We start from the raw sequence: 8,357 nt of genomic DNA on the forward strand, positions 1-8,357 counted from the left end.
CAGTTAACTGGCTCGGTGACAACTTGCCACTTAAATATGACTTAAGATTCTAAGAATTAAGAAGCTTTTCATTTAAAAAAAAATCCAGTTAAACTTAGATGGTTTGAGAGATTTTTGTATATCAGAAAATTATACTGAGAACTAGGAAGGCAAGGTACATTTTAAATAAACAGTAAAAGGGCCTATACACAGAACCAAGTTTTTTCAAGGTTTTTTTCCTGCCTCTCAATCAGGATATTGCTTTATTCAGACTGATACACAACCTGTAAACCATATTAGAAAAAAATGTATTTTTTTCAAATGGTGAAATTTTTTAGACTTCATAAATTCAGTAAATAATGTGAGTTTAATCAAAGTTCTCTGACTCAAGTACAGATTTCAATAGAAGAATGAGGCTTGACATAAGCCCAGGGACATGGCTGTTATGACTGTTGTGACTGCCCACTTGCTTATAAGTTAGTAGGTAAGTATTTTCTAAAAACAAATGCAAAGGCTATTGGCCAATCATGCCTCTCTTTAGCATTCCCAGTATACAGAATTTCCTACAGGACTGATACACATACTTAGAAACTATCTTGATTTAATTTGAGCTTTATTTTCCAGTATTAGGCACATATGCCACCAAAATCATAGAGCTGTGGACTTCAAAGGAACTTTGTCTTTCCTCCAAACTTGAGAGAAAACTGCAGATCAAGAATATGAGCAGTTCTGGTATGTATATATACGTAAATAAAGAGGAAAAAGTCTGTTAACATTAGTTGCCTTTGGGGAGGGAAATGGAGTTGTTGGAATTTCATTTTTATTCTCTATGTTTCTTTATTGTTAGTATTTTTACAATAAGAAGATTTTTCAGGGGCTTCCCTGGTGATACAGTGGTAAAGAATCCATCTGCCAATGCAGGGGACATGGGTTCGAGCCCTGGTCCGGGAAGATCCCACATGCCGTGAAGCGTCTAAGCCCATGCGCCACAACTACTGAAGCCCGCGTGCCTAGAGCCCGTGCTCTGCAACAAGAGAAGCCACCGCAATGAGAAGCCCTCACACCGCAACAAAGAATAACTCACCGCAACTACAGAAAGCCTGTGTGCAACAAAGAAGACCCAACGCAGCCAAAAATAAATAAATAAAATAAATAAATTTAAAAAAAGATTTTTAAATGCAATTTAAAATACATTTTAAAAGAATTTATGCAATTCTTAGAGCTTTAGAGAAAAGAAAATGACACAGCTTTCCTCGGTAATAATATTTTTCATAAACAGACTCTGGTAATTTGATTTTAGGTAACTTAATTCCACCTGCCACAATTTAAGTCATTTTTTTGTTTTTGTGGTTTTCAAAGAAGATGGGGGAACTGCCTAGAAGCTTCTACAGCAATTTTCAAATATTTTTTTAAGCCAGAGATCTTCTGTTAAATGAAATCTTATCCTGAAATCCAACAAATGGGACAGATAAAGGTGGAGCTGCAGAAACCCTGTCCACTCACCCCTGTTCCTCCTGGCAAGTGAAGCACACTTTGAAAACAACTTCCGTAAATATGCTTTCATATATAGAAAGAGGTTTGTTAAATCAACCTTCTCTTTTTCAGGTTATCTTATTAATCTAAGTGTTTAAAAGTGCTTTCTGTAATATTCCAGAGGAAATGAGAGAACTATCAACTTGCAAATGTCCACAGGCTCTTAGGCAAGTAAAATACACTTGCTGCTATCAACTGAATTACTGCTGAAAGATCATTACATGGATAAAGAATGGTTGTTCTTGTTATTTTCTGTCTTTGGTAGGACAGGCTGACATTTAATGGGGTGACTGTACTGAGAATTTACATATATTGCCGGAGTACTCTGTGCACTGTATTCATGCATTTGAAATAGCATCTCCATGATTGTTCATTAAGTACTCTGTAACAATTATAATAAAAATCTCCTATCTTTGGTGTTCATCCATTTATATGTTAAAAGTGTAGGGTTTCCATACCATACGGTATTTCTATGTAGAACATATTGAAACTTTCCAATTTCTGGATTCTGCTAATCAACTCTGATCTAATGCTCATTTCCCCAAAGAAGCCCTATTCCATCAGTGAGGAATTCAGATTAAGTGAAGAGTAGGGCTTAAAATTTCCTTGACAATTAATTACTGAAATGACTAAGAATGTCTCCTTGAATGAGAACTACCTTATCGGAAAGGATTAAGTGTTCCAACTGCATGCAATCAAGTTATCAAAAGAAAACAACCACTATTCTATTTGGTTAATTAATATAGTGATTTGACTGAATCATCATGAAGTAAAACACTATGCAATGAGATAGGAATAAAAGGAAATTATCCCTAGGTAAGAAGGGACCCAATACTTGCTTCTCTTTGTAAAAAATCTCTCCCCCCGCCCAAAGGCAAATATGTTTAATTGAAAGTTTAAAATATTACTTTTAGGCTTACTAAAATCAGAATCTCCAGAGACTGAATCTCCCCAAGTGTGGCAATGTGACTTATTACCTACCTAAGAGCCACTGCTCAGGTATGCCAGTGGGTCCCTTCACCAGCCCTAGGAATAAATCATGACTGGTCTAAGTCAATCTCTGTAACATCATTCCTCTTTGCCAGCTGTCAGTTTAAGGATGAGCATGATTCATTTCTTGCCAATGAAATTTGCAGGCAAGGCTATTGCAGACCACTGGGTAAGATTTTCCTTTCTAATATAAAGACAGAGAGGCAAGAGGCCCTCTTCTCTTTTTGTCTGTGTGTGTGTGTGTGTGTGTGTGTGTGTGTGTGTGTGTGTGTGTGCGCGCGCGTCTGTTAGCAGGGGAGGATGAAGCTGTGGATGGGGATTGTGTTTCTTGGAATTCTAGCAGCCATCATTTATCCATGAAGAAAACGTCAAGATTAGCTAATGGAAAGCAACCTGGACCTTGATATCAATGTGCTACTGAACAAACCTTGGATCTACTTACCTTAGATATTTCGTCGTATGAGGAAAGAAGCTTGTATTTTTGAAGGCAATTTTGGCTGAATATCCTGTTACTTATAGCCAAAAGCATCCTACCAATACAACAGGTGACTCTGATGCAGAGCCGTCTCTGAGAAGCTCTGATAAGAGCAGTGATGAGGAACCTTTGGCTTACACATGTCTCCCTAGCTTCTTGACATGGTGCAAAACCTTCACAGAGGATGAACAAATATTGATAGAACACTGCCTTCGTATCGAAATTTCTCAAAAATGTCCAGAAAATAACATTTCAGCAGCTAAAAATCAGTGCCAAGGTTTTTAGCACCATTCTTTTAGTCTTTAGAGATTGCATAGCTTGTAAGGTTATATATATTTTTTCTGCCCTATCCCTGAAGTTTAGTTGTAATATTTGAATATTGAATTTTTAAAAGTTGGGCTTATAAACATATGATTGTTTTGTTACTTTCTACTCATGAAACAAAACAACAAGAACAAAACACAACTACCATCACTGCCTGGGGTTTCATGTTTTACTTCTCTACTTGGTAAAGTTCTACGAGTCATTCAAGATCTAACCCAAATGTCACCATCTCAGTTAGTATTTCTTAACTCCATGTAGACTAACTCTGTTCCTCTTTTTTCTCTCTAAGGACTCATTCATTCAACAAACCTCTATTAAGCTCTTACCATGTTCTAGCCCTTGTGTTAGGGATTTGAATGTGAACAGTCTGACACAGTTCCTATAGTCAAAGGTTGCAACCTAGTCAGAGTATGACAGATCATTCCCTAGGTAACCATAATGAAGTGTGGTTAAGTTTCAATTTAAGGCACATGAGATAAGCAACCCCATCTTTTCACAATCATTGAAGTTCATCAGCCTTTTACTGGGTTTCTATGGTGTGTAAACACAAGAGACAGAAAGATGACTGAGATGCAGTCTCTGCTCTTTAAGAAAGGGACAGAGATTGTTATGTGTTCACCAAACCAGTTTCCTCTGCTGCCTAGACACACAGATAGTTGACATTTCCCAGCCTCCCTTGCAGGTCAGTGTGGCAAGTCCCTGAGTCTGGCAAAGGGATGTCGGCATAAATGATGTGTTGTACTTCCACTGCTGTAAGAAAGCTCCCATGTTTTACATTATGCTCTCTCTTTTCCTGTCCATTGCCTGGAAACTAAGGACTCAAAGGTCTTAGGGGGTGGCAAAGCCATAATATAAAAAGAGTTAGCGTTCCTGAATCACTGAGGAGAAGGCCACCAGCTGAACACCTGGTTGGACTTTATATGAATGAGAAATAAGCTTCTATTGTGTTAAGTTACTGAGGTTTTGGAGATTATCTGTTACAGCAGCTAGTGCCACCTTAAGGTAATTTAATTATAATGTGAGAAGTGCAGGCATAGCGTTAAACAGGGGAGAGGAGGTAATGCCCTACGTGGCTGATACTTGAAATAAGCCTTGAAAGATGACTTAGTCTCGAAAAGAAAAGAAAGACCATTACAGGCAGAGGAACCACATGATTAAAGGGTAAGGGGTAAAAAGGAAAGTGCAGGTAGGGAATTTTGTGCACATCCATGTCAATGAGCTCATAATGAGCATCATATGCAAGCTATGTGGAGCGGTCAGAGGAAGAAGGACATGAAAACCCTGAGTTTCCTTCTTGTGTCATTGCCTCCTACTTGGGCCATTTGGGGCAAGTTACTTAGCCAGTCTGGACAATTTTCTTCAACCGCAAAATGGTGATAATGCCTACGTCACAGAAAACCTTAAACTAGTACTAAGTACATCAAGGAGTCCCCCAAAAGTCCCTCAGTGCGGGCTTGCCTGATGGCGCAGTGGTTGAGAGTCCGCCTGCCGATGCAGGGGACACGGGTTCGTGCCCCGGTCCGGGAAGATCCCACATGCCGCGGAGCGGCTGGGCCCGTGAGCCACAGCCGCTGAGCCTGCGCGTCCGGAGCCTGTGCTCCGCAACGGGAGAGGCCACAGTGCGTATCGCAAAAAAAAGTCCCTCAGTGCTTTATCTTCCTTTCATGAGATTTTCCTTGAGAAAGAAGCATACATGTACTGTACTGAAGAGCACAGATAAGGGACACTGGTAAACTCGAACCTTTCATTCCTCCTTATGAACCACAGAAACATAAATAGATTCCTAAAAAAAACACATAAAGAGCTTTTACTGTATTGGCAAGGTATACTTACTAACTTTATAAGGCTGTTCAAAACTCCTTCGAACTTATCATCAGTGCACTTTCCTTAACATGTATGACCCAAGACTACAAAGAATGCTCCCTCACTACACAAGTGCATATACAGGGAGCTCCATCTCCCCACATACTAGTTTCCTAGGCTTTGTGTGAAAAAGATGTAAATTCCTTTTCCCAAGAGGAAAAATCTGTTCTATCATTAGGGTTTGTGTGCCAACCAAGAGTCAGTGGCCTCCCAATTACCAACAGGACTCACGAACAGTTAGTCATGAACCAGATAGTCAACGATCTCTTGTGATATACTCTGAGAATGCTTTAAATGAAGAAATGTTTTACATTACACTTGTAGAGCAAGAGACTTCAGAGGTAATCTAGTGTATGGGTAACAAACTCAAATACCTTCAGGGGCCAACTCAAATGTAGGAGTCTGTAGCAACTAGAGAGGGCAGAGCCCAAGTGAAGGCATTCAACTCACTGCCAGGCCCTGGATCTAATCTCATGGTTTCATTTCCCATCTAAAGAAACTGAAGAGATTAGCTTTAGGTGACTTTTAGAGGCTATACAGCAAACATATTACGCAGAGTCAATGCAGAAAACAGACACCATGCCAAATATTTTAAGCAGAAAGAGATTTTATACAGAGAATTAAGTGAATTGTTGAAAGGCTAGAGATTGTTGAAAGGGCTACAAGTGCAGGGTCTTGGCTGGGCCTCTAGGAATGACTTCCAGAACACTACTAGATGAGCCACCAGGGAATATACTATTTTTGCCACAATCAGGAGGCCTACAGGAACCAAGGAGTTCAAGAACATACTGTACCTGTGACCCTGAGAAGCTGGGATATGGAAGCTGTCTGGACAGGGAACTCAGAGTATGTTCACTATCTCCCTCAGCTGCCTCTTGACAGCCAGAGGGCTGGTGATTCAATATGGCATGCTGAGTCTGGTTGCTGTAAGTCCCTCCCAACACCCACAGTTCTAGAGCCTGGACACTGGCACCTCGTGCACCTTCCGTGCTAACAGAAAACAGCCAAAAACATCAGGGAGGAGCAGGGAGTCTTCTGCCTTATCTCTGCCTTTGAAATCTCAGGCAAGTCATCCAGAACTCTAATTTACACCCAGAACTCTAACTGGAAGGGAGTCTGGGAAATGTTTTTAGCGTTCCTGTTTCTCCTGTACAAGAAGGCACACTAGCCACAGGTAGGAATGAGGGTGAGTTGCCCTCCTGGGGCAACTTTGTGTGTAGGCCCCAGGATTCAGACCTACATCACTGATTTTCCCTACTTATTCTATCATGCCTTCTATGGAAACCCTAAAAAGGCAAAAATCTAGTCAATAGGACTGTAATTCTAAAGACCTTAATATGCTAGAAAATATGTGAACCGGTCATTTTGCTCACATCATTAGTATAGGGTAAATCACACTACCTAATTAATCCTTAGGTATATTCTGATCCATTGGATTTTGAGCTCCTGGAATGTGGAGCTGGAATCCTAAGAATGGAATTGTATTCCATTCTTATTTGTATCTCCTGTCCCCAGGCCTGCTTGGCCCACAGAAGATGCACAGGTATTTGCCGAATTGATATGTTTCACTCTTGACTTAGAGAGAAAGAGTAAACCAGAATTTCATGAGATACTGTATAGCAGCAATAATATTAGGTGGAGGGCCCATTATAGACGAATGGGGAAAGGGGGTTTTAGCCTTTCAGAGAAAACAGAGGTAGATCTGGCAAAGTAAAGCACCTGCTGTCTCTAGCCACTGGTGTCCTGGATTTCTTTTTTTTTTTTTTTAATTAATTAATTAATTTTTTGGCTGTGTTGGGTCTTCGTTTCTGTGCGAGGGCTTTCTCTAGTTGTGGCAAGCAGGGGCCAACTCTTCATCACGGTGCGCGGGCCTCTCACTATCGCAGCCTCTCTAGTTGAGGAGCACAGGCTCTAGACGCACAGGCTCAGTAGCTGTGGCTCATGGGCCTAGTTGCTCCGTGGCACGTGGGATCTTCCCAGACCAGGGCTCGAACCCCTGTCCCCTGCATTGGCAGGCAGATTCTCAACCACTGCGCCACCAAGGAAGCCCATTTTGGATTTCTTGATGGAAGAAAGTTAGTGGTGTCTTCCTGCTATTGATCTTTTGGGCAACAAAAAACACCAGAATCCAGGGTGAGATAACAAGGCTGACATAACAAGCTGATGCCTGGTAAGTAAAATAAAGCCACAGACTCAGCGAGCGCTTTGAGCAGGGGCTTATTTATATTCCCCAATCAGGAGGAATTGATGAGTCTTTGCACATGAGGGGTGCTAACCCAGGCCACAGTAGCAGCAACGTATGGTGGATTTGAGAACTAAAACAAAACGAACAAGAAAAACCTACTCCAATAACAACTAACGACGGGAGATACACACACACCCACACCCACCCACCACTCTGCGTACAACCAGAAGGCGCTGGGCGCTAGCTCCCAGCCTCCGGCCCGGCACTAGAGGATTGCCGCCACGGCCGCCGGTTTAATTTACGCTCAGTGCTCTCCGGGGGCTACTCACCTAACGCTCTCTGGCTCAGGCAGCCGGCTCAGCCTCATGGATGCAAAAAGGGGCTCAAAGGCCTGCGGTGGAGCCCGGCGGAGCCGGTTTCCGGGTGGCGCATCGCCCCAGGCAGCGGCGGAGGCTGCAATTATTGCAGATAGCGGGGCGCTGGGCGCGCCGCCGGGTGTCTGCGGCCCCGCCTTCCCCGCGGCGTGGGCGGTTCCGGGAAGGCGGCAGGGCGCGGGCTGTGTGGACCGCTCAGGGAGCCCGGGTGGGTGGGACCCAGTAGCGGCCACCCCACGCGCTCTCCGCGGGTCTGGGGCCTCAGGGGGCGGGCGCGCGGCTTGACTGGGGGTCGGGAGAACCGCAGGTACACTTCCCGGGACCTCGGGGCGGCGCCGCGCGGTGGGCGGCCTCGCCGGCCCCTGGGGACCGGACGAGCGTGTCTCCCCGGGAAGCTACAGGGATGGTTGCCCAGCGCGCGTCGACCCTGGCGCCGTCTCGGCCGGCGATGACGAGCTCCTGGGCGAGGACGCGCAGCACTGCCTCTTGCGGAGCCAGGAGTGCGGCCCGGGCAGCAAATTGCTGGCTTTATCGTTCCCTTCAACATTCTGGATTTTCACTCCACCTTTTTAGTTGTGCTTTTTAGAAGTGTCTTCTCAGGTGGGGCGGGAAGACCTCTCTTCAGGTGACCAAT

The 8,357-nt window shown here is 43.6% G+C and overlaps 1 protein-coding gene across 5 annotated transcripts in view; it reads right to left on the reverse strand.

The window, feature by feature from the left end:
* Window positions 1–8,147, reverse strand: part of SLC9B2 (solute carrier family 9 member B2) — a 70,588-nt gene extending 62,441 nt beyond the window's left edge. For 4 of the 5 annotated variants that reach the window (XM_049709493.1, XM_049709492.1, XM_033427841.2 and 1 more), the window contains exon 1: window positions 7,679–8,143. The gene's annotated coding sequence lies outside the window, so the exon portion shown is untranslated. Of the gene's footprint in view, window positions 1–7,678 lie in introns of all 5 variants that reach the window. The other variant, XM_033427842.2, reaches the window with a different exon arrangement.
* Window positions 8,148–8,357: the final 210 nt, after the last annotated feature.

Source organism: Orcinus orca, chromosome 4 (genome assembly GCF_937001465.1).
Source record: "Orcinus orca chromosome 4, mOrcOrc1.1, whole genome shotgun sequence".
In the NCBI taxonomy this organism is placed as follows: domain Eukaryota; kingdom Metazoa; phylum Chordata; class Mammalia; order Artiodactyla; family Delphinidae; genus Orcinus; species Orcinus orca.